Here is a 27,389-nt window from a genome sequence, read left to right as displayed (position 1 = left end):
TCTTTGTCAAGCGAACAAATTAGTTTAGTCATTTCAACAGAAGGGAAATTGTCGCTCGTAAGTTAACAAAATTCTGTAAAATTGACAGATTCCTAATCAATCTAACTGATTTTTTTGTTAACACAACTGATCTCACTGGTCATTTCAACAGCGATCAACAGTCAATACATGGGCAAATTTCAAAGAGAATTTTACGCTCACTGCGCTCTCTACTTTGTAATGTATGCTGTGTACTATATGTATGCACATATTTACGTATGTACATGGCGGCCGCCGTGGTGTGATGGTAGCGTGATCCGCCTAACACACCGTATGCCCTGGGTTCACACCCGGGCAAAGCAACATAAAAATTTTAGAAATAAGGTTTTTCAATTAAAAGAAAATTTTCCTAAGCGCGGTCGCCTCGGCACTGTTCGGCAAGCACTCCGAGTGTATTTCTGCCATGAAAAGATCTCAGTGAAAACTCATCTGCTTTGCAAATGCCGCAACATAGGTACTTTCGTACAAAACTGTCGCAACAACTTTTTTTGTTCATTTGTCTACTAAAACGGTCAATTACGAATCAACGATTTGTGTGCAGTTGATTCAACATCTTGTTGCGATGGATAAAAATTGCCAGAAATTTCAGTGGAATTGACCCGTATTTCAGTTGATTTTACCAGTCTTTTTCTTTCAGTGTAGTTAAATTGTAAGGTATATTTCATTATAATACCTCTGCCTACGGAGTTCCGGCGTTATATAAGATAAAGAGAAGAATAGGGTATACAGTTTAAATAAGAAAAAAAGGCGAAGCATATATTTTTTACTTTCAATTCACAATAAATAAAGGAATGGATGGGTCAATTTTGAACTTTGAAGAATCTATGTTTTGGAGGCTCACATCGAAAAACGGAGACATTAATTCTTTGCTTATGCTCAATCTCTTGTTTTGATTCAAAACCCAGCCTATTGTTTAACAGTGCATTGAATATTGAAGAGCAAGTTGAACAAAAAAAAAACTTGTCAATAGGGATTTTGTTTTTTGTCAATTTCATTTTATTTAACTTCAATTTATGTAAATTAGTAACCTTTTGTTTTTTCACTAATTTTTGCCGTTTTTTTACTTTTTCTCAGACAATTTGGCAATGCCTCCACAAAGTGGTAAAAACTGCTTGTAAGCGCAGCAGCAAAATTCAACGCTCCTACAAGCGTTGAATATATAAATAATGTGACCGTTGGTCAGGAGGCTATTAAATATGCTCACAGAGAGATGGTCACAGAGGCTATTAAAGATGCTGTTAGATTTTTAGTAATAAATAAATATATCGCAATTTTCTTAACGCGACTTAGCTATGTAAAAAAAAACGTCACGGATTTGATATATAATTAAGAGTGTTTTGGTCATGAAACCATCATGGTCTATGTTGAATAATGTGAAATGTTTGTAAGAATTTTTCATGACTGTCCCTTCTGAATATTTTGGCTTCAATTTCATTTTGCTTCAGCTCGTAGCCTTTCCTTTTTCTATTTTTGACAGTTTCATTTCCTTTTCTTGCATAATCAATGTTTCTATCATCTACGGTGACCTTTTCTTCTTGTTCCAATGAATCGTTATGGTCATCATCATTTCATATCTCGCGCCTTCGCTTAGAAGAAGCTTGCCCTCAATATATTAAGTGTGTTTCAGTATACACTTACCTATTCGCTGAAACCGATGCTCTGGTAGTTCCCTATTTTTTATTTGAGAAAATTCTGATTCAACAGCTGCAGTTGTTGCAATAATTTTTGATGACTGTTTGAACCGTGAAAGCATAACAGCAGCCCACAGGGGTGCATAAGAGTAGAGAACTCTTAAGTTTTCTAGCCAGCTCTAAATTATAGTATGCACTGCTTGCCCCAGTGGTACACTTTTTAGCGATGTTTTCACCCACGGTAAATAATTGACGTGCCCATCTGGACCACTTTGACTTATATTTTGTGGTCACAGGGTCGACAGATTCAAAAAACATTCCATCTGCTTGGCTTTCATCATATGAAATTCCTTTAATTATCGATTTTACATTGTAGAAATGTTTCTGAGACTCCGGAGGAGAGTGCGCTTCATCATCGGGAAAAAGTGCAGGACTTAAAGTAGTCACGATGATTGAAACAAATAACTTTTGAAGTTCCATTACATCGGTCATTTGGTAAGCCTACGCCATGGCTCTCAAATAAAAATGTTTGACAGTAGCTGCCTTCGACCGAAAGCAATCCCACTTAGCAATCATATTTACAAAATGACTAACATCAAGTCGTATGTATGTACTTGGTAAAATCCCTTTCGCAGTCTCGTCAAAGAAATAGCCTATATGACAAGCATCATGCCGAGATGAGACCATCTGATAAACGGGAAAACTGACTTTCTAGTCAGCGCAAAGAATCTAATATCAAAATGTAGGCGGTGAAAAGTGGCCATCCATGTAGTCGACTTTTTTGCCAAGTCCAGTAGCATCAATGGTTACTCTTGCTGATTTATCTTGCTTGTGTACTTTTTTGTGAAGGTTTATGTGTTCATACGAAAAATATATGCAGTAGAAGGGATCAGTTCCAAGGTTTCTAATAACATTTTCTTTTCCAAAGTGCTTAGCTAGGAGTAAATTACTGATTGCTTGCTTCTGTGTACAACAACTGGATTCGTTTATCTCCTTCTTCCTGTTTCGCTTTGCGTAAAACGTCGGAATTATACATGGTAAGTGGTATTGGATCTCTGAACTTCATTATGCCTCGCGCTTCTTCGTTTCTCCATGTGCTTGCATGTTTCCTGCCCTCTAGTTAATTGCTAGCTATTTTGCTGCGGAAGGCACCTTTTAATGGCCGTTTCTTTACATGACGAGCATCTGAGCGGTAATTCTTCAACGTGCAATTGAAGAGAATACTTTTATCTATTTCGGAATTATCTAGCAACCGCCTTTTTAGTTTAGCGCCACATTCTTTACAATTGGCTACAAATGATTTACCCTACCGTGTTTGAAAATAAAACAACACCTAAACTTTTTTGTTCCCACGATTCTGCTGCTAAAATATCGGTCCAAGAATTATTGAATGTAACATGTTTCTTAGCTACTGGCTGTTTTTTTTAAATCTGGGTTTATTTTGATCCACTGTTCTTTAGATAGAAATAAATTAAACCCTTGTGTAACATCTTCGAAATTTCAAAAGTTGTATCTCCGCCTTCTTCTACATATTCTTCGTTATCATCGCCACTGTTATCAGGTACACAGTTAAATTGAACCCGTAAAACTGTCTCACAAATCTCCTAGTTTTCAAGCGATTTTTGTATATATGTGTGTAAATGTGCTTTGCTGACATTTTTGGGCCTCGATCAGTCATCTCCCTCTCGATCCGAATATAAACGTCGTGCGATGGAGGTAAAACCCTGGGGGCCTACTCTGTATTGCGATGCGAAAGGCAGTGCGATGCGAAAATAAATTGCGATGCGAAAGGTAATTGGAACTCTGTAGCGCTATCGCATCGCTAACAATGTCGCTTTTTTATTTTTCGCTAATTTTTTGCTTGAGTATGCATCACTGACCAAACTCAAAGAAAGAGAACAAAAGAAACAAGGCGATTACAATTTCGGCAAACGATTAATTTTTGTTGAACAAATTAAAAAAAGGATTCTGTAGCATTATGGAACGATTTAAATGAAGAAAGGATTGATTTAAATGAAGAAATCCTCCCAGTTCAGAAATTGAACTGGAAGAAGTGAACGTGATAAATACAGAAAACGTGGAAAATCATAGAATGGGAAATATTGCTAGTTGTATCAGAGAACAAATAAAAAATGACATGATTTCAAATAGAAATGCTTTATAAAAAAGTGGTTTCGATTTAATTGTTATTTATTTATGTATTTTAAGTCCACTAGGATTACAAATTGTTGCTTTTGTGTTTGTTTTGTTTTTTGAGTTGTCCTATATATTTTTAAATGAATATAAAGATATCAATTTATAAAATCATCAATTAATACTTACATATTTGTAAAATGCGAATGCCTATTACTTGTAGCAAGAAAAATGCGAAAATGAATGCTGTTTGACATTCGCTTTCGCTTTACAGAGTGCCGGCAATGCGAAAAGGGAGAAAAATTGCGAATGGGCAAAATCTGAATGCGAAAGTCAAAATATACATGCGAATGTCAAGAGACAGAGTACCGATTTTGCGATTTCGCGTATTTTTTCTTTCGCATCGCAATACAGAGTAGGCCCCCTGGTTTAAAGTTACTCAGTAGCCGTGTTTTTTTACACGCGTATACGTTTCGTTTGCGCGTGAAAAAAACGCCTATCCTCGCTTAGATAATGCTTAGGAGATCCATCTAGCAGCAGTGGTTAAACAACTAGCTACAGCACAGGGTGTACCGAAAAGCGGACACAACCCTGTGTATAACATACAGCTGAATCAGTTGTGATAAATAGTGGAAGCGCATAGAATACATATACCTCGTCTTCCAATGGTACTTGAACTAGATACGGATAGAGATTCAACATTCAAATGCAACTACAATGTGAACCATATGGATCACATTGTTGTTGCATTTGCATGTTAAATCTATATCCGTATCTGGTTCATGTACCATTGGAACACGAGGAGAATTAGCGCAGAGGGTGAAACATAGACACATATTTCAGTTACATCTGAGTATAATGCGTATTGAAATTTAGTAGTACTAATTTTTTGCGTAGCAATTTCAGAGGTGTATTTAAAGTTTGTCGCTTAGCAGTCCATATAAAGTTTAAGCATAAACGTATATAGAGGTGAAAAAAAACACAGCTAATATTATAATAGCCGTGTTTTTTTTATACACGCGTATACGTTTACGTTTGCGCGTAAAAAAAAAACCCCTATCCTCGTTTAGATAATGCTTAGGAGACCCATCTAGCGGCAGTGGTTAAACAACTAGCTACATCACAGGGTGTACCGAAAAGCGGAGACACAACCCTCTGTTGTATTTTTGGGTATAACATATAGCTGAATCAGTTGAGATGAATAGTGGACACGCACAGAATACATGGAATTAGTGTAGAGGGTGAAACATAGACACATATTTCAGTTACATCTGAGTATAATGCGCATTGAAATTTAGTAGTACACATATTATGCGCAGCAATTTCAGAGATGTATTTAAAGTTTGACGCTTAGCAGTCCATATAAAGTTTAAGCGTATAGACGTTTACGTCTAAAAAAAACACGGCTAATGTCGTGCAATGTTGCCAAATCGTACATTATGCTACTGCGCACTAAACTTGGATTATTTTAATGGTAATGTAATAATATGTTTCAATATTTTGGTTAAAATTATTCTTTTTTTTGCGTGACTTCCTGAAAACAGGTAGAAGTTTAATATTGTGGAGAGTGCTGTAACATAGCAAATATGTATATTAACCTGGGTCGATTTGTATTGGCGAAAGTTAACCGATATCGCGCTATCGATTTTTCGATAGGAAAAAATGGCGAAAGGGTAAATTTTTTGACCAAAACACTCCCCCGCAAAATGCAAAAAAAAAAATTAAAAAAAAAAAAAGTTTGTAAAAACGTTGGCGATAACAGTTTTTTGAAAAAAACCCTTAAAAAATTAAAGTTGTGGGGAACCAGCAGTTCGCCAATGGTTTAATCAAACACAAGAATTCAATTGAAATTCACAAGACGAATTTATTGTGCTCTGGTGGCACTCCCTATCATAACTAACTCTAAACATAATTACTTCTTCCCATCAAACCTTTTACTCTACTCTACTTATGCTAACGTTGCAGATCCCACCACCATCAAGTATTTCGCAATCGATGAGTTGCGCGTGCAGGTTAATATCGCCTATGCTGCATTTCTCACGGGTTGTTGATCGTGTTGTGTTACCATTCGCTTGCGCGTGGACTGCGTCATCGAAAGTTCTACATATATCGGCCAACAAACTGACATGCACGGCAACGTGAGTAAAGGGTGTGCCATTGGTAGGTATTGGGAGTATGGGTGTGATAACTTATACATATTGTAACGAATGTTAGCAGCACTGAGCGATGCTATCGTCTCTAAGCCGATGCTAAGCAGTGACGTGAATGCACATCAATAATTCAATCATTATGTATCTACATAAACGAAACAATAACTGCGTCTACATATATGTACCATGTACGTATACGAGCAGCGGAGAGTCAATGCACTAACACATGCATATATCTGAGAAGTTTGAGAGCTACTGGACTAGTAGATTCTAGAAGCGCCTAAAAGATGTATAAAATTGTGCAATTTTAGTTATAGCTGAGATGTTTGAGAGCTCATGGACAATGCTAGTAGATTCTAGAAAAATGTGAACGAGGAAACCAAAGAGTATAAAAGGCGACAGATGTAGAGGCGCTGTAATTCAGTTTGAGTTGAGCTATCAATCAGTTTGATTAAGCACGCGATCTGGCGGCCAATAGTAGAGTTTGATTTGAGTTATCAATCAGTTTGGTTATTAAGCCAGCGAGTCGCAAAGTATAAGCGTTATTGTGAAGTACTTTAATAAAGGCCATTTTTCCATTATTCAATATTGGAGTTATTTATTCAACAGTTAATGATTCGAACTTAGCAGAGGATTGCAAATAAGAAGATTTGCAGCAAATTCGTTACAATTGGTGTCAGAAGAGGAATTGTTGAATAAATTGGACAACAAGGACATGGCAAAGTTAAGTGAATTGAAGATCCCGCAACTCAAGAAGGAGTTGGAGAACCGTGGATTGAATACAACCGGCATTAAACTCGAACTTCAGGCACGACTACGTGAGGCATTGAAATTAGAAGGAATTGACGTGGAAGAGTACAGGGTGGCTGATGAATTTTGCTACATTAAGAAACTCAAATAATTTTTTTTTCAGTGAATGGAATTCATTTTTCTTTTATTTATGTTAAAGCTCATTCAATTTTATTTAATATAGCTTAATTAGTTTTAAACATAATGGACTTTAAATGCCCCCCCCCCCCCCCCCCCCCCTGCTCGTTGATGCATATGCGGCATCTTACCAAAAAGTTGTTCATTACTGCTTGGAGAGTTGAGACAGGAATAGCCGCAATTGTTTCTCGAATGGATTGCCTTAGTTCATTCAAATTTGTTGGTTTTGCTTCGTAGACTTCCTGTTTGCAATAAAGCCCACAAGAAAAAGTCAGGTGCAGTAAGGTCAGGCGACCTGGGTGGCCAACGGAATGTGGAGTTTCTGGATATCAGCTTATTGGGAAATTTTCGTCGCAATTCGGTCATAACAGGTCGGGCTATGTGAGGACCTGCACCATCTTGCTGAAACCACACAGAGTTGAAAGAAATTCTCATACGGCGTAATTCTGGATAGAAAAACTCTCTCAACATGCTCAAGTAACGGTCTCCAGTAACCGCAACGGTGTGACCGTTTTCTTCGAAGAAGTAGGGCCCGATAATGCAGCGTGATGAAACTGCACTCCACACTGTGACACGAAGTGGATGGAATTCCGTCTCATGGAGTATCTGTGGGTTGGAAGCACTCCATATTCGACAATTTTGTTTGTTTATGTTGCCGTTTAAATCGAAATGGGCCTCGCCAGACATGAAAAGACAGTTCAACATGTTTCCATCCTCTTCGACCATTTGAAGCATCTTCTGGCAAAATTCCAAGCGAATCGGCAAGTCTGCAGCGTTCAGTTTGTTGGCCATTTGAATTTTATATGGGAATAAGTCCAAATCTTTGTGCATAATTGACTGTAATGACTGTCTGCTTACACCCATTTGAGCAGATAAACTTCTTGTCGAAACACGTGGATTGTTTTGTATGGCAGCAGCTACAGCAGCGATTGTTTCCTCCGTTCGAACTGAAGGGTTTCGATGGTAAGGTCTTCTGTTGACTGCCCCATGCTCGGCAAAATTGTTTACAAGTCTGATTATGGTCCATCTGCTCGGAGGATTGCCACCAAACGTGCGCCTATACTCTCTTTGAACCGAAACTACGGACTCCAGTGCGTGATAGCGGCGGACAATCGAAATTCTTGTATCAGTGTCCCAGTTATCCATTTTTGTTAAATGTAAAGTCAATCTGCAAAATAAAAAAAAAATTTACCAGATTCATTAAATAGAAAAAAAGTTATTTAATTTTTTTTTGGTAGCGGCTTTCATCAGCCACCCGGTATGTCTTTCATCTTGATGGCGATGAGACAACAAAATTGGAGGAGAAAAATGAAACACCGCAGACAATGGCGAACACAGACTTGAACATGATATTGGCTGCAATATCGGCACAAATGTCCGAAATGTCATCACAAATATCCACCAACATGTCATCTCAACTGGAATCGCAAAAGACAGATATAACATCTAAGATGGAATCCCAAGAGACACGTATAACATCAAAGATTGAAGCACAAGAAACGCGTATTTCGGAAATGTCAGCACACATTTCAGCACAGATATTATCTCAGATCTCCACACAACTAGAAGAGCAGGAAGCCCGTATATCATCTAAACTGGAAGCGCATATGGAAGAAAAACTAACCCAGTTTCATGAAGGCTTCAGTGGTCGACAGGATAAAATCGAGGCCGAGGTGGATGCTTTGAGAAGACGTATCGAGCAGTTACAACTAAATCGTCCAGCAGTTTCAGCGAGTAATCCAAAGGTAAAAACACCATCCTTCGACGGTTCCGTTCCTTTCCAGGTCTTTAAGCTACAGTTTGAGAAGACCGCAGCAGTGAACAACAGGAGTGCGGAAGATAAAGTTGCTGCACTATTCGTGGCATTGAAAGTATTTGCTGCTGAAATCCTACAGACTATTCCCGAGGGAGAGCGGAACAACTACGAAACATTGATGGCTGCTCTAGAGAGACGATACGGAACTGAGCATAGGAGACAGATATACCAAATGGAGTTGCTGAACCGCTTCCAGAGACCTGATGAAACATTGCAAGAGTTTGCGTCGAATATTGAAAGGCTAGCACATTTAGCGAATGCGGATGCACCCGTAGAATACACTGAAAGGGTAAAGATTCAGAGCTTTATAAATGGCATACGAGATGTGGAAACGAAGCGGGCTACATATGCGAATCCAAAACTAACATTTGCTGAAACAGTATCGCATGCTCTGATTCAGGAAACAGGGTCGCTTCTGTGTAAGCCAGTTTTCAAAGCTCGCCGTGTGGAAGTAGAAAGGCCAGAGTGGGTAGACACAATTTTGGAAGCACTGAAGGGATCTCAACAGAAGAATGCCGGAGTTATTAAATGTTTCAAGTGCGGCAACCCAGGTCACATTGCACGTCATTGCGATCTTGGTCCTAATAGTTCCAACAATGTGGGTGGCCGTAAACGCAAAGCTGGCGGAAATGAGCAAGAGCGTGTCGGATGTAAAGAACGAAAACTTGCCCCGGCTATTGAATGTCCTGTGATATCTGTGTCGCAGATTGGAAGGAAATCAAACAGTCTTACAATCAGAGGGAATGTGGATGGTAAAGAACGTGTACTGACTGTAGATACGGGGGCATCTGGGTCACTGGCGAGTACAACCAAGTCCAGGGAGAAGCGATATGTGAATTCTTGATTGGAAAGGTCACAAATCACAAATTCGTTGGGGCGAAGATCGTTGAAGAAGTCATATTGGGAGTGGACTTCTTAGTTGACCATGACATCAAGATCGATATGCAGAGAAGGATATACCACTTAGCTTCAAGTTGGAGAAGGCGTTCAGTAGTAATCGAGTAATGGTGGAGAAGGCTCGACAAAGACCACGAAAGTCAAAAGGAAAGGTTGATGGATTGAATGGGCCAAATAAAGAGAAATTAAAAGTACCTGCGAGAAAAAGACCGGCATCGACAAACCCTAATGAACGCACTAAAACGACTGAAAGAATTTTTCAGAAAGAATGCAAGCCAGCGCGCACTACTGTTGTGAAACATCAAGACGATAATGATGATGCAAAGTCAATCTGTCAAGTGCAAGCTCTGCGAAGAAGTTCATTGGCTAAACAACAGAGTGCGAGGGAACGATCGAGAATAATGAGTAGTAAGATGAACCGCAGGTACAACGAGAGAAAATTCGGAAGGTTTCTTGGCGGGAGATTTGGTACTGTTATACAACCCTCACCGGTGGAAAGGTGTTCCATCCAAATTTCGGTGCATGTGGGAAGGCCCGTACAAGGTTGTGAAGAAGATCAGTGATACCATCTACCGCATACAAAGCATTAAGAAACCACGGAGTAGAAGAGTGGTGCATTTGGCGATGCTAGCAGCGTTTAGATCGAGAGATTTGTCTGATCGGGACGATCAGACTTAGGTGGAGGGCAGTGTAACGAATGTTAGCAGCACTGAGCGATGCTATCGTCTCTAAGCCGATGCTAAGCAGTGACGTGAATGCACATCAATAATTCAATCATTATGTATCTACATAAACGAAACAATAACTGCGTCTACATATTTGTACCATGTACGTATTATACACGTGCATTGGTACACAACATCGTTCAAGTTGGTCATGATTTCGTTTTTGAGTAAGTTTGAGTGCGTGTTTTCATTTATGTTGTATTTGTAGATGTTGTGCTCTACTCTCGTAGGTTGTGTGAAGTTGAGTTGTATCAACTTACAATACTACATACAAGTTGCACAATACAAAGTAGTATTTCATTTCAAACAGATGTTGTGAGTATTTGTGGAATACTATTTTTGTCTGACTGCAGTAAAATAGAATAAAAAGACAAATTTATTAGTTTTTGGGATGGAAAAATTTTGTATTTATACCAGAAAAGGTGAATAGTAAAAAATACTAATTTTTCAAAGGTATTCATTTTAACATAACATAAAAATAAATAAAAATTTTACATAACTCGATTTCATAAATTGCTTTGATTCACTTTAGATTGGTACATGTTTCGAATATTAAAAAAGGAACATAAATCACATTTTGTTATTAATTAATAAATAACTGTAATAATAAAATAATATAATAAAAGTATTTCATTTTAATAAAAATATATAAAAACGTATGTGCATTGCACAATGTAGTACATTGTAGTACATTGAATGTACATATAAACAAACAAAAAATAACACATATAACTTGATTTCATAAATCGCTAAGATTCACATTAGTTTGATACATATTTTGTATATAAAAAAGTAACACATTTGTTTTTTCATATTAATTAATTAGTCAATAACTTAAAATAAAATTCGTAAAAAAATGATAGTCTAATCAGTCTTTTGAGTTTATATTGACAAACATTATTTCATTAAATGACTTTGAATTCGCTGTCATTTGAGATCTTTTATCGGTTAGTATTGTTCGAGCAATTGAAAATACTCTTTCAGAGGGTGCACTACTTGCAGGGATAGCTAGAATGCGTCAACTTAATGTAAACAAAAGAGGAAATTCATTTTTATGCTCATTCCACCACTGCAATATATTAAAGTCATCATATAATGTTACATTAGTGTTTTTGTACTTTAATATTTCGCTATGAATTGCTGAAACACTTGAGTTGGCAGTTGTTTCTGAAGGACTTATGTGCTTTCCAAATAAAGAAAACATTCTGGAAGAATTTGTTGCAGTGGAATTTACAGGTAAAGTAATATTGTCTGCATAAGGTGTCAAAAGGGATTTACAATAATTAATAATTTCCTCAGATTCATCTAAACTGAACTGGGTTAATTTATTTGCAGGAGGGAAAAGAAATAATCCTAATTTGTGGTACATTGTGATATTTGGATCTATTAAGGACGTTATCGTTTCCTGTAAATTTATTTTAAATTCCTTTATTAGGGATGGATCATCGTCTTCTATGGAAAGAGATGATTTCAAATGCTCTATATTCGCATAAACTAAATGTATAGTTGGATATAGCGAACCTTCAAGATCATCTGAGGCATCCTTGAAAACCTTTAAAATTTTCATTAAATTCTCTAAATTGTATAATTTTATGATACTATATTTTTCTACTAGATCCTTTTCTAATAATTTATCTTGAATGGCTGCAAAATTTTTAGCAATCGAGCAAATAGTATAGTATACCGAATTCCATCGGGTTGTACAAAAGCTTTTTAAAGATGTCTCTAATTCTGCGTTCAAGCCTGATTTTTTAAAATATTTTACCAGCTTTGCACATAAAGAAATGAGTTCATCAATTTGCGGCGTCTTCTTTATACATTTTTCCACAGTGTTGTGAATCAAGTGGCTAATGCAGTGAATATTATTATCTTCTTTGAATGCAGCAATCATATTACTTCCTCTGTCAGTCACGACTACGACCTTACTGTTTAAGGAACAATTGAATTCGGAAAGCAAACTAACCACCTTTTCTTTAATATTAGCACCTATTTAATAATAGTAAATGAGTAAGTTGTATGATATTTTCAATTATTATGTATTCGTCTTTAATAGAGCTAGTTTTTAATGAAAAATATGGGGGGTGAGGTGCGTATTTAAACATAAAGAAATATATTCTTAAATAAAATAGCCTAAACCCAAATAGAGTTTTGTTTACTTTCGATAAGAACTTCAAGAAATTCCTCACGAGAAGGAGTTTGTACTCGATGACATCAAAAATGTTCCACAGTGTAATATATTTTTAAAAATATTTTAATGATGTCCCGAAAAACATGAATTTTCATAAAATATCTACACTTGCTCTATTATCATTTGCATTCTTAAATATATAGTAACTTACTTGTATTAGCGAGGCCTTTCATGGATTTTATACCAAGCAACTTATTTTTCGATGAACTGTCCTTTATGTAATGGATTGTTACGGCGAGGAAAGACATTTTTAGGAAATTGTCCGTCCATATATCGCTTGTTAGCGCATATCCAGTCTCAGCTACCGCTGTTACATCGGTTTTTAAAATTGAAAAATGTATTTTAAACCTTTGCTCAACATTTCTATAAATTGTAGTGGGGTGCGGCAGGAGGTTTTCCACATTTACATTAGATCCATGTTTATGTCCAACCTCGAGTATGAATTTGGTAAATTCTTTAAGGCCACGATCCTGAGCCAGCGCATAAGGGCGAATATCACCCGTCACCCATTCTGCCAAAACTTCTGTGCATCTTTTCTTGGTATCTCCATTCACCTCAACTTGTATTACTCCTTCTTCATTTTGTGCTCCAACGAAGCACTTGTGCTTCGACATATTTGACAGCGCATACTTTGAGTATTTGTAAACGCTATTGCATATTTTGCATGCAATAAAGTTTGGGATTTCATTATTTCCATCGTCAATAATATGGCCGAAATAATCCCAAACTTTGCTTCTTCCTCGCTTTATATTTATTTTATAAACACCTGACAGGATTTTAGCTTTAATGTCATTGTTATTCATTTTTCACAAATATAATATAAAATTTCACAGAAATTTTACCACAAACACTTTACTTTTCCACAAAACAATTTGCCACGCGTTGCAACGATCCAGCACACTATAAGTACAATAAGTATTTGCGTATATGAGAGAGAGAAATGAATGCATGTTGTGTAGTTCCCAATACAACATAGTAGAACGAACATGCGATGTTGTGTGTAGAGTGATCAAACCAGAACGACACAACATCTACAACCATCTGTTTGACAACAGCACAACATTTACTTTACAACTTCTTCGTTTGCACAACATATACAAGGTATTTATCAATTATACTACATTGTACAATACTTTGTAGTGTAATAATGCACGTCACTAGTACGTATACGAGCAGCGGAGAGTCAATGCACTAACACATGCATATATCTGAGAAGTTTGAGAGCTACTGGGCTAGTAGATTCTGGAAGCGTCTAAAAGATGTATAAAATTGTGCAATTTTAGTTATAGCTCAGAAGTTTGAGAGCTCATGGACAATGCTAGTAGATTCTAGAAAAATGCGAACGAGGAAACTAAAGAGTATAAAAGGCGACAGATGTAGAGGCGCTGTAATTCAGTTTGAGTTGAACTATCAATCAGTTTGATTAAGCACGCGATCTGGCGGCCAATAGTAGAGTTTGATTTGAGTTATCAATCAGTTTGGTTATTAAGCCAGCGAGTAGCAAAGTATAAGTGAGTAGCAAAGTATAAGTGTTATTGTGAAGTACTTTAATAAAGGCCATTTTTCCATTATTCAATATTGGAGTTATTTATTCAACAGTTTAGTGATTCGAACTTAGCAGAGGATTGCAAATAAGAGCAAATTCGTTACAATATATATATACGAGTCTCCTTCAGCTCTGCGTTTACGGCCACCCACATTGTTGGAACTGTTAGGGTTGGTACTGCAATAACGTGCAATGTGCCCTGGCTTACCACACTTAAAACATTTGACGGTACCATCGTTCTTCTGCTGCGTTCCTTTCAAAGCTTCCAAAATTTTGTCCACCCAATCTGGCCTTTCCACTTCCACGCGATGAGCTTTGTATGCGGGTTTACTCAACAGTGACGCTGTTTCCTGGGTCAGTGCATGGGATAATGTTTCAGCAAATGTTAGTTTTGGATTCGCATATGTAGCTCGTTTCGTTTCCACATCTCGTATGCCATTTATGAAGCTCTGGATTTTTACCCTCTCAGTGTATTCCACGGGTGCGTCCACATTTTCTAGATGGGCCAGCCTTTCGACATCCGACGCAAACTCCTGCAAAGTCTCATTCACTTTCTGGTAGCGATTTTGCAACTCAATTTGATATATGTATCTGTTTCCTATGTTCGCTTCCATACCGTCGTTCTACAGCAGCCATCAATGCTTCATAACTGTTACGTTCGTACTCTGGGATGGTCTGCAAGATCTCAGCAGCTGGTCCTTTTAAAGCTACGAACAATGCAGCAACTTTATCTTCGGCATTCCAGTTGTTTGCTCTCGCTCTTCTTCTCAAATTGGAGCTTAAATACCTGGAAATGATATGGTATGCTTAAGCAGCAGTTACCCACCGACGCGTGTAACGTACGTATACGTATGCCGTACGTACACACATTTGAGCGAAATTTATGAACGTAGTGGAAACGAAAAAAAATGTTGCCATCGACCTGGTTGAATGCATGCTTATGGAAACATCAACTTTTTCTATTTTAATTTCTGATGTTGTAAAAGGCTGGAATTAATATTAAATAAGTATAAATAGATTACATATTTATAATCTGCATAATTATTTCGAATTATTTCCACAATTTTTCAAACTTTAATTAGGTGTTTTTGCATAAAACTGCAAACGGTCAAAAATTAGCGCACAAAAGTTTACTAGGCAACTTTGTCTAGTGAGAGAGCGATCAGCTGACACGTTCTTACGAAAAAAATCAAAATTGTTTTGATTTCTACGTTCCGGGCTACGTACGTGCTTTGAACGTCGGTGAGTTTTCGTTTACATTGCACATTCATAAGATAGGTCGTGTCAGCTGACACGTTTTTGTACGTACATGCGTTCGTGGGTAACTGCGGCTTAACTGCAGCTTTACATCTATGATTCAAGGTTCTCTGTACAGGATTTAAATACGTACGTATTAAACTTTTGTCTGATCATATTATTTTTAAACACGAACACATTTAAACGCCAATTAAGTAAAAAAATATTAATTTTTACTATATGCATATTTTCTGTCAGTGTAGTATACGTTAAGGACACACTGAACTGAGATAGGGTTTCCTAATTATATCTGATATGGAAAAAGTAAAGTAAAGATTTAAATATTTATAAATAAATTGAACTTACGAAATTCCAGAAGTACCGTTTGCAAAAGTCACCTGCAAAAACGTATGAAATTTTCATGCAAAGGGAGGGTATCATGCATTAGGGTCTTCACATGCAAGTTAAAACAAGTGATTGCGCTTGAGTGTGTATTGTATGTATGTATATAATATAACCCAGTTAGAACGCTACTTGATATATAATGCGTTAAACTATCCGTAGTGCTACAAAAACTATGCGTGAGAAATTCAAAAAGTTTCCATCAGTTTGTTAAGGCTCAGTGACAAATCCTGACGTATATTTTTCTATACATGTGAGCAGCCTTCTCTTTTATGTTCACTAAATTTTGCTATTAAGCGTTCATATATTTTTCTCTTTTCAATATGCTATTCATATGCCATATATAACATGATTTATACAGCAACGAATGTCATAAAGCTATGCGTTAGCGTTATGGCATAAATAACATATTATCTAGCTGTTGTAATTATCTGATATTCCTAATGCATATATAATGAAGTAAATAACAAATTATCTAGCTGTTATACTTATCCCATAGTCCTAACGCATCTATAACGAAAAAAATAACACTTAAATTTTTTATACCATAAAATTTTTATTAAAATTAATATTTATTTAAAAATTTGGAATACATTATTATTTTATTTTGTAATATATTTCTGTTCTTTATTATATTAAGTTATAATGTTTGATTACGATGGGGGTTTGGGACGATGGGGATTCGCTCGCACGTAACACCAAAAAAGAAATGTAAAAGAAAAGGGACTAGTTAGTGACTTATTAAAAACCAACACTTTCACTAATCTAATTAACAACAAACTTTCTTTATTCAATAATTCAAAGTAAATGGAAAAATTAAATTACGAAGTATTTCGGAAATCACTTTAATTTAATGGTTTGGAATTCGCACTTGAAACAATGAATGCTTACCTTCGGTGTGGTTGCTGGAGCTCACTTGCTGATGTTCAAAAGAAAAGTGAAAGTGAAAAAGAAAGAAAGAGTCCATGGCACCCGCCGATTGCTAACTTTCGTCGAGTTTTCCCCTACTCAATTAGTTCTCGGCTGTGCAAGGACAGTTACCGGTAATGGTTAAGTATACGGGCCGTATTAGGGTGAACTAAAAGTTAATTTAAAAATATTTAGGCTGGTGGCCTAAACAATGTTATAATAAAGAAAAGTAAGTAATAACTAAAATCATTAATTGTTGTTTCGTTTAATACAAGATTAGTATTTAATTTATTAAATATAAAAAGGAATATTTTATTTTATTATATTATAAAAGCAATATTTTAATAAATTTTTGCATTTCTATATATTTAGTACATTAAAAAAATTAAGTTAATTGGATGAAAATGGACAGTTAGGGAGGAACATTTTAAATAGCACAGTACTTTATTAAATTCATAGTTTAGTAGTTATTAAGATTTAATAATTATAGGAAATTTTTTTTTAAATGCGGTTAGCATTACTTAGTTTATTAACAAGTCTAATCTTTGGCACTTAACGTAGTATTAAATACGATATATTAGAGTTAGGTAAAATATATTTAATTAATTGGGTTGTTATTAATAAAATTAAAAAAAATTTAAAATAAGTTATGATATACTTTCCAATTGTAACGTAAGTTAATTAATAATTAAGTGCAAGTCAACTTAATTAATTAAGTCATATTTATAAAAAGTAATTAATTATGACATCGTATCAAAAATTTTATATTTTAGAAGTTATAAGCTAGTTAAATTAATTATCTTATCTTTGTGTGAATTTATTAGTTTTCAATAACAATTTTTAAAAATAGTTTTCAATAATAATTTTTAAAAATAGTTTTCAATAAGAATTTTTAAAAATATTCAAGTATGAAACTCAAATTTTTATTTATAGTTTGCAAGTACAGATTTTAATTGAGCTTCAAAATATAATATAATTAGTTGATTAATTATGAAAATCAAATTATAATTTACCGTTCAATGTTAATATAATTAATTACACTTTGGTTTTTAATAAAGTTTCAGAGATAAGATGATTAATTGATTAAGCTATTTTTTATGAAATTAACAATATTTAATATTATAGTAAAATTAAGTTTACATTTTCAAAGTTAATAAATAAATTATTAAAGTTAATAAATAATCTGTTAAATTATTTACATTATGTTTTAAATATATAGCAATTTGGTACTAAAAAGGTTTGAAAGTCAAAATTGATTAATTACGTTAGAATTATGAAGAAATTAATTATTTAAGTTATCAACTAATAAAATGGGTTATAAATTAATTAATTCATTCAAAAAACAAACATTTTAAAGCCAAGTACGAAAACAAATAATAAAGTTAAACAGGTAATTAATTGATGATAAATTAGTCTAAAGCCTTTACGAAAGAAACGTTCACTCGTTGGCAGCAGCTCGGCGAAGAAATAATTGCTTTTGTCGCCACCTGTTGTGGCTCAGTTCTATGCATTTTCTCAAGGCTTTGTCAAAGGCAGGGCGTCCTTCCAATTGAAATACGTCTACAAAAATATATAAAGAAAGAAATAGAGTAGACTCATAATAAAATACAGTGCCACACATAAGTATTGGAAAATGAACTTTTTGCACTATTCACCAGGTTTTGCTTTTTCAAATTATTTTCGCCCGTGTTTATAAAAAAATGTGCCAATATACACGTAATATCTTAATATTAATTATAATTTTTCACGGAAGCAAAACTTGATGAAAACTGCAAAAATTCTGTGCCAACACTATGCCCGGTACTGTATACTTCTGAAAGAAAAAATATGAGAATGGAATTGTGATTAAAAGGATAATATATAAGGCACATATCGTCGTCTTAGAGTGTACAAACAAATGATATTGAGAGTAAACTAAATATTAAGTTAGTTACACAAAATGTGATGAAATTATGTTACTACTTCCAGGACACAGCGCCTTCAAGTGGCAACAATAATTAAAGGAATGATTACAAAAAAGTAACGAATTTAGCTGCCTTACATCAAAAACCGACGATATGAATCTTAACATACAAAAATACCAAATAAAATTTCGTTAACAAGCATCAACTTATTAACCGCTCTTTTTTGCTTTCTGCCGTCTAGGTTAAATAAAATTATGACATCGTCTGAAATTATTTTTCGGAACACCTGGTCGATTGTTGAATTTTCTCCTTTAACTTTATACAAATATATTTTCTGTGAATTTTGAAAATTTTAAATATTTTATTCAACAAAGGTCTACTAAAGCTACCGTTTCGTTTGCATATTCTTTTGACTTCAATTTGTCTTCGAAATCAAGTAACGCGTCTATAGTGGAAATAGGCAATAGAGCCGCTATCTCGATTTGAATAGTATTTTCGACTTCTCCCACCAAACGGCCCACAGAATGTCGTAGCTTCGCCAAAATCACTTTGCATTCCCGCAGTGATTGACTTTGTGCCATTATGGCAGATCTATCATGGATCTAATGCAAAAATGTGAGTGTGCGGTATGAAATGTGCATATATACTCTGTTTCATTTTTATAACCGCGCCAGAATATGCATGTTTTAAACATTTATATAATTTCCTTTTAACTACAATATTTTTCTCATAGAAATCTTAGTTGAAATCGGTATAAATCTATGTTGTAAGTTTTTTGTGTATATTTTAAAACTTCTGGAAAATTTGTAAACATTTTTGAAAAACTTTCAAACCTCTCAAATAAAAAATCTGAAAATAGGGGTTGCAGCCCATTCTTCTATTATAACAAGGAGCAAGTTTCAAGTGGTTTAATAGTCTCCTTGAATTTTTTTGTGACATTTCCGCCATAAAACGCAATTTTATATATAAAAATGGATGATTTCTGAAAAAAAAAAATTGTCAAAATTCATGGAGATTATTAAACCACATGAAACTTGCACCTTGTTATAATAGAAGAATGGGCTGCAACCCCTATTTTCAGATTTTTTATTTGAGAGGTTTGAAAGTTTTTCAAAAATGTTTACAAATTTTCCAGAAGTTTTAAAATATACACAAAAAACTTACAACATAGATTTATATCGTGGTCTATACAATCCTTCAAAACAAATATTCCTGAGTATAACAGGAACTGTCTGAATTCAGTCGATTTCCATTTACCGAGGTCATCTAAACTTCTGCAAGATCTACCAAACTCTGAAGGAATAATAGTGGAGACGAAATTAATTTTTTCATTCATTTTTGTCACATTTCCCTTCTGAACAAATAATGACAACAGTTTTTTCGTTACACCCAAGTCAATAAGGTGCATTGGGTCAAGAGGGAATTGTGACACCATCCCGAAATCGTGTATTTCTAAAATATTTGGTTGTTCTCTAGAGGATAAGCTGTGATGATCTACATCAAGTCTATCTTTAAAAAAGGAATTTGTTCGCAACTCATGAACTTGTTTTGAATAACTCATTCGACGTTTGTCACGTTTTCCTACTTGTACACACTTGGGGCAGCCTCTATAACCATTATGACTTTGAGTGCTAGTTACGAAAGACCGAGCAGGCGAATCACAAGTGAATAAACGTACTTTGAAGTTCTTTACGACTTGAGTTGTACCGACTTTAAGTCCTACTTCTCGCAATAAAGTCACTTCCTCGCAAAAATCCTTCATGAAGTCATTGATGTTCCATGGCTTCTCAGTCCCACAAAAACTCGCAATTATAAAAGGACTTTCTTGTGGATATCCGACTATTGCGCCTAAAATTGTCCACAAAACTTTATTGGAAATTTTATATAGTCTAAGCCCATCAATGCCTACATCTATTTCAACTTCACTATCAGCTCAAGAAAATTTAAATGCTTTTTATTAAAGTGCGATTGTATCCCAACATAAATGAATTCACCACTTGGAATGGACTGAATGTCTACTTTTTCTTTTCCTGTTCCGAGAAGCGTTTTGGCACAAAGAGGTAAGTTCTTAATGCCAGCGCCTGTCAAGGATTTCAACAAATCAGTCACCGCGTTCTGTGAAACGCTGTTCCTTATTGCCCACTGCTTAATCGCAACAGAGGTAGCATTTATGTTTGGAGGCGCACTTATATTAAGCTGTTCTCTTTCACTGCACAAACTAACACTTTCCCGGCTCCCCTCTGAGCAACAAAGACACTACTTCAACACTTTCCGCATTTCTAACGTCGGGAATTACATCACCTGCGCGTGCAAATTCCCCTATCCTAGGATATTTTTCCGCACTAACCTCAACATTTTTTTTTTCGTTCAATAAGGCGTTTCGAAATGACCGCATTTTTATTTTGGCACTAAATACAATTTTTAAATCACTCAAATATTAAATTTATAGGTTTACTTGCCTGTTTTCTCCACTTCTGAGGTGTTTTTCCCGAATTTTTTGTTCGTCCGCACAATTTACTGCAGCTAATTTTTAAAGATTTTCACAATATAAATTAGTGATGTCAATTCTTACTTAGATACGTGTAAAGCAAGAGTCTTTAAAAGTAACCGGGTTTGACATCCAGCTAATGACCATTTCACCCGAATACATTTTTTGGTAGATTTTTTTAAGTTTTACGTTTCCCTTTGATTCAATCAAAGTAAAAAAGCAATTGATGTTTAAACGTCATAAAATCGACCAAAAAATTGGCTTTGGGTAAAAAAGTCGGTATCGAAATACACGTTTTGACCTCGGTATCAATAATACCAAAGCGGGAATTCAAAATATTGCTTCTGTCAAAATAATGTGACATGAAATTCGTCAATTCCAACGCTAGAAAATTATTATTTTGATATAATAAACACAATTTAACTATTTTTTAAGGTTTTCACTAACTTTTTTTGTGAAATTTCAACGAAAATACCGCGTTTTCTGCTAATATTCAAGTAGGTAATGAGGTGAATTACCTACCACCAGCTTGACAATTTCTCTTGCTGTCCGTCTTTGGTTATTCTCTACAGATATACGTCTCTGATTCCAACATTTTTTTCTACTGTCTTGTACAAACACCTGGGTTTATTATATAATTATTACAGGATTTTTTCACATAAACGATAAAATGCGGAGTTAAAAATGTTGATTGAAATAAGTAAAATTTTGCAAACATTGATGACGCATTACACATTGGTTATTTTCTGGCATCGGATCAACAATAATAACAACGAAACGCTGCATCCAATACGTGCCCGAAATTTTTTTTGCGTTTTTTGAAGTTGTACCCTAAAGTAAAACATCACCTTCCATACGGTTTTTTGGCATAACCGGTTACTTTGGTTTATTATACAAAGCGAACATGGCAATACCGACAGCGTGACATAATTTTTTTTTGATCTGGCAAGAAAGCAAAACAAATGAGTGGGAACGCATTAGCTAGACAATAATGCAAAAATGATACCTCTCTTTCCCTCTCTGACATTCAGCCAGAACCATGGCGGAACCATACAAGATGGTAGCATGGTGACATAGCTACAAACATAAATAAAAGTTCCACGTACTTTGTTTTTGTCAATCGATGGACTAATGTCAAAATCGTAATGCGCCGGAAGTTGATGTAGCAAATCCCATTAAAAAAATACAAATCAGCGGTCACCGTGGCATAGTTCCGCCATAGCCAGAACAAACTTTTTTGTTGTAGAGGAGATGACAGCCGAAGATTTTGCATTTGTATATGTGAATGCGTTAGGCAGTTTTTGCTGGGAAAATTTACAGTATATAAGTTTTGAAAAATTAGGAAACTATTGAAAGCGATTTAGAAATGTCAAATTATTGGAAAACCGAAATATGTCTATACTTATGTGCTTATATGTATGTATGTATGTTCCACGTTGCAGCTGCAGTTATAGTTGCACCAATTCTCGATTTGAAGCCATATAATACTTGGACACACCGAAGAAACGCCAGTTTGTACTGTTGTAGTCCGCCAGATAAATGTTACTGCACGTTCTGCTTACAATACTTGGACTCACCAAAACGCATTCAATAATTTGCATATGTACGCGCAAGTTAAGTATGTACTTTCGATTTTAAATAAAACAATATACTTTATTTGTATCTATATGTACTTTAATGAATTCTAAACTGAAGTTCATATGCTTCAGTGTAATAGAAGACTAACTTATTTCTATGCTTAATCGTCTATTTATATGCTCTGGTTTCTTTTGTTTAGTGGCTGCTGATAATGTTCAAACAAGGATCTTGCTGATAATGTTTAAGTAGAAATCTTATCTATGCTTACAATGGTTGAATAGGAATCTTTTGTTCGCTGATAATATTTTATTTGGTTTTGTTTATGTTTGTATTTGGTTTATGTTTAAATAGAAATCTTATCTTTGCTTACAATGTTTTGATTTCTGATAATGGTTAATATATAGATAGACAATGTTTAAAGAGGACCATACTTTTTATGTAAACTACTGATTCTATATCATACATGGGATGATGTTATCGGTACAGTAGTGTATTTTCTGTTGCACTAACTCTCCTCCCTCTTAAAATTAAATGTCCTCATTTACAATTTGGACTCTAGTAATTTTTGTTTTCTTTCTTCATGGTCTTTTTGACATTTTATTAGTGCTCTTTGATAAAGTATATTCCTTCTCCTTACTCTAAATTCTAATAATAGTTTGGTTATTGTGATTAATAGGGTTATAATTAATATAGTTATAAATGTAGTCTTGATTGGATTTTGTTCAATTGGTACAAATATGGATAATATTTCGTCTAGATTATTGAACTTGTATTCTGATTGAGATTCTAAGTATTCTAATATATCTAGATTTTCTTTATGCTTTTTATGGAGTATTTTTACCATAGTTTCCCTAATGTTTATATACACTTCGTTATTTAATGTTATATTGGTTTTGAAATAAATTGAAAAATCTCCATCTAAAATCTCGTTGTTTAATATATTCAATCCGCTAATATAATGTTTCCGTTACCATAATTAATAAAGGGTGGATTCTTTTCTTTTATCATTTTACATTGAGCATTATTTTTCTCTAATATTTGTATTGTACATCCGTCCTTTTTATTCTGCTTACTTATAGTTTGATCTATAAAATCTTTACATTTATTGATTCTTACGTATTGATTTCCTTTACATAAAGCAATATTTTTATCCATAACTAATTTTCCTTTTTTTGAAGCTAATGAGTGGATGTAGAATTGTTCACATTTTTCTTTGATTTTTGGGTATTTGTAAACTGTTACAAAGTTTTGTTTGAATTTAACAATTTTAATTTCTGCATATTCTAAAATATTTATGGTTAAAACATTTGTTTTTTCTTTCGCAATGATTTCTGTAATTTCTTCTAAGTCCAATGAAGTTGACAGGAAGTTGTTATTTTTTGCTAAATTAATTGTAGTTAGGAGAGTATTAAGTTCATTGTAGACTTCTGTGAGTATTAATTTTTCAGAGAAATCCTTGGGGTTTAATTTGTTTAACATTTTTTCGAAATTACTATTTATTATTTTTTGTTTATTGTGTCCCTCAATTAGTTGATTGATTCTTGTCTGTATCTCTACTTCATCATCGTGGTCTGGTGTACCTGTTATCCATTTTAATATTGTCCCTAAAGCGTTTAATCCTCTTTTAAATCTATTAACTGGATTAATCTGTTTTATTAATATTTCAGTTTTTCGGTGTAATATTTTCACTTCAGGATTTGAATTATATTTTGAGTTTAATATATTTTGGTAAGGTGTTAATATTCTAGTTAAATTTGTAATATGATATAAATAATCATAGCTATCAAATATAAAAGCTGGATTCGTTTCTATTAATATATAATCTTTTCCTTTCAGGTCTGTAATACTTGTGTCTGAACTAATTCTGTTTATGCACAGCAAGATTATTATTATTGTGAGATTCATTTCTAGTTCGTACGGATGTTATCTTTGTGTATTATTCTTTTATCAGTTGTTGTGACTGGTTTACCGTTATCCTGTTCAATTATTTTTTCATAAATCTATCGTGTTTTTTATTTCTTCGGCTTCTCTTAACGTAAATAATATCACCTTTCTCGTAAATAATTTGTTTGTTCGGTGCCTTCTGTTGGGTGATATCTCTTTCTTGCTTATAACGAATTCTGTTTCTGATGACTGTATAGTCGTATCCTCCCCTGTTGAAAAAAACGTCCTCGGGTTTATGTCCTGTGACCGAGTGAATGGTTTTATTGTACTGTCGTACTGCTTCGAATATTACCTCTTCGTGTTTACCTTTGGTTTCCTTTACTAGTAAGTTAGTTAGCTCCACTATTGTGCTGTGCGTCCGCTCTACTTGACCGTTCGTTGTCGAATGTTGTGGTGGCACTGCTGTGTGCTGTATATGTAGTCGATCGTATAAGGATTTTGCTACTACATTAACATATGTCGGGTCGTTATCAGTTGTTAAGTTCGTTGCGTATGGGAATATTTGGGATAGTATTTCATTCAAATATATGTATGAGTTTTTCTTATCTGGTATTTTTCTTATATAGCAGAATTTTGAGTATCTATCTACTGTAGTTATATATATTTGGTTGTCCAAAAAAAATGTATCCATGTGCAGATGTGTACCTACTTCATTTGGTATTGGTGTTTTTCCGTAAAGTAATTTATTAGGACGTCTGTCGTATTTACATTTTTTACATATCTCACATATTTGTGCTGCCTTCTTTGCCATATCTCGCATGTTAGGCCAGTAATAGCTCTCAGACAGTTCTTTTATATTATTTCTATAATTTCTATGTGCTCTTCTGTGTATTTGTTCAACTATCTCATTCTGTTCATTTTCGTCAGTGATGTCTCTGACTAATGCATTTGTTATTACAAAAGTAGTGGTTGGGAAAGTTTGTACTAGTGTAGTTTTTATTTTGTATAGAATTTCTTCGGTAGTGATTATGGCGTTAATATTGTTTGGGTGTAGTACGCCTTTAATATCACTTATCAATTGTTCTATAGTTGTGAAGTATATGGTATGTCTAAATTTTCCGAATATATTTTTACTTTCTATTCTTACTAATCCATTGTTAGTTTGGATAATAATTTGATTATTAAAATGGTTTAAGCTAGTGCCTACCCTTCTTATGGTTTCAGTGGGTGAGCTGAGTTGAGAGTGCTGCGATTCTGAGTCGGTTAATTGATTAATTTGTTGCCGACTTAGTGCATCCGCAACGATGTTTTGAGAACCTGGTTTGTATACCAATTTGGCACCGTATTCTTCTATTTGGTTTTTCCACCTTTTTAGTTTATTATTAGGGTTCTTCTCTGAAATAGAGTAGGTTAAGGACTGATGATCCGTATAGATTGTAAGGTCTGATCGTCCATATAAATAGTTTCTGAGTTTTTGTAGTGCCCAAATTATGGCTAATAACTCTTTTTCGTTTGTGCTATATTTTTGTTCCGTCTCGCTTAGTGTTCTGGATATAAAGCAAATGGGATTTCTACCTTGGGATAACACAGCTCCTATGGCAAAGTTACTTGCGTCCGTGGTTAAATCAAAGGGTTTATTGAAATCGGGTTGAAAGAGTTCGACTTGTGCCTGTAATTCCTTTTTTAATATATTCGTCGCTTTTATGGCTTCCTCATCTAATTTTATTTGCATTCTTTCACTTTGCTTTTTCTTTACGATACCGTTTTCTCCTCTTAAAAACAATGTTAGGGGTTTGGTAATCTTGGCGTAGTCTTTGATGAATTTTCTATAATATCCTGCTAGCCCTAAAAAGATCTTAATTCTTTCAGATTCATAGGCACAGGGTAGTTTTTTATGGTCTAAATTTTTTGTGGGTCTACAGTTATTCTGTTATGTTTAATAATATGTCCTAAATATTCAGTGCTGTCTTTGAAAAAATGAGATTTTTAATATGAAATCTTCATATTTGCTTGACGCAGTGCATTTATAACAATTCTTATGTGTTTCATATGTTCATCATGTGAGGATGAATATATTAACACATCGTCTATATATACATGTACGAATTTTCCTATGTAATTTCTTAATATGTCATCTACGCATCTTTGAAATATTGAAGGTGCATTCTTTAGTCCAAACGGCAGCCTTAAGAATTCATATTTTGCTCCGTTTATGCTAAAGGCTGTCTTTTCTGTGTCTGACTCCTTGATTTTTATCTGATGGAAACCTGCTTCCAAATCTAGGGTTGTAAAAACAGTTGCTTTACCTAAATTCTGTATTGTCATGTTGACATCAGGTATGGGATATCTATCGGTAATGGTTTCGCTATTCAATTTCTGGAAGTCTATGACCATTCTTCTCTTAGGGTTTCCTAACTCGTCAGTTCCTTTCTTTGGTACAGTCCAAACGGGTGAGTTATAGGGACTCTTACTGGGTTTAATTATATTATTCTCTAGCATTTTATTTATTTCTTTATTTATGAAATTATTGTCTGAAAAGGGGTAAGGGTACTGTTTCGTCCATATTGGCTCTTCAGTTTTAGTGCGAATCGTGGCTTCAATTGTTGTTGTAAATGGTAAAATAGGATTTGTTTCCTCATTAATTCTCATAATTTCTTCAACCTCTTTTTTATATTTGCTCTCATCTATTGTGAAATTTACTTGACTGACATCCATTTCTTTTTTCTTCTGCTCTGTTCTCCTGACATACATCATTTTATATTCGAACAGATCTATCTTAGCCTTCATTTCTCTCAAGGATTGTTCTCCTAATATCATATCAAATTCTTTTAATTCTTCGATTTCAAAAAATACTAATTCTTGTCCTAGCATTCTTATCTTCTTAGCTGAGTTTATTGTGTTTGAACCATTCAGAGTTCTACTAACAAATTGTTTAA

At 34.5% G+C, this 27,389-nt stretch overlaps 1 protein-coding gene and 1 long non-coding RNA gene across 6 annotated transcripts in view; one reads left to right on the top strand and one right to left on the bottom strand.

Annotated features, from left to right (window-relative positions):
* spartin overlaps positions 1 to 27,389 on the top strand; it is a 260,528-nt gene that overhangs the window by 133,822 nt on the left and 99,317 nt on the right. Inside the window, exon 5 of one of the 4 annotated variants that reach the window (XM_067759129.1) lies at positions 22,434 to 22,601. The exons of 2 other annotated variants lie outside the window; for them this stretch is intronic. The gene's annotated coding sequence lies outside the window, so the exon portion shown is untranslated. Of the gene's footprint in view, positions 1 to 16,494; positions 17,337 to 22,433; positions 22,602 to 27,389 lie in introns of those variants that run through there. One more of the 4 variants, XM_067759128.1, reaches the window with a different exon arrangement.
* Positions 17,832 to 21,715, bottom strand: LOC137236483 (uncharacterized). Of its 2 annotated transcripts, none has more exons than XR_010948443.1 (3): positions 21,510 to 21,715; positions 20,963 to 21,026; positions 17,832 to 18,159 (listed from the first exon to the last, which is right to left on the bottom strand). It is a non-coding gene; the product is annotated as an uncharacterized lncRNA (long non-coding RNA). The 2 variants fall into 2 exon arrangements; XR_010948444.1 differs by having other exon boundaries at positions 21,514 to 21,715.

This window comes from Eurosta solidaginis, chromosome 1, assembly GCF_040869045.1.
Source record: "Eurosta solidaginis isolate ZX-2024a chromosome 1, ASM4086904v1, whole genome shotgun sequence".
In the NCBI taxonomy this organism is placed as follows: Eukaryota; Metazoa; Arthropoda; class Insecta; order Diptera; family Tephritidae; genus Eurosta; species Eurosta solidaginis.
Note: the sequence above shows the minus strand (reverse complement) of the source record. Positions and strands in the feature narration are given on the sequence as shown.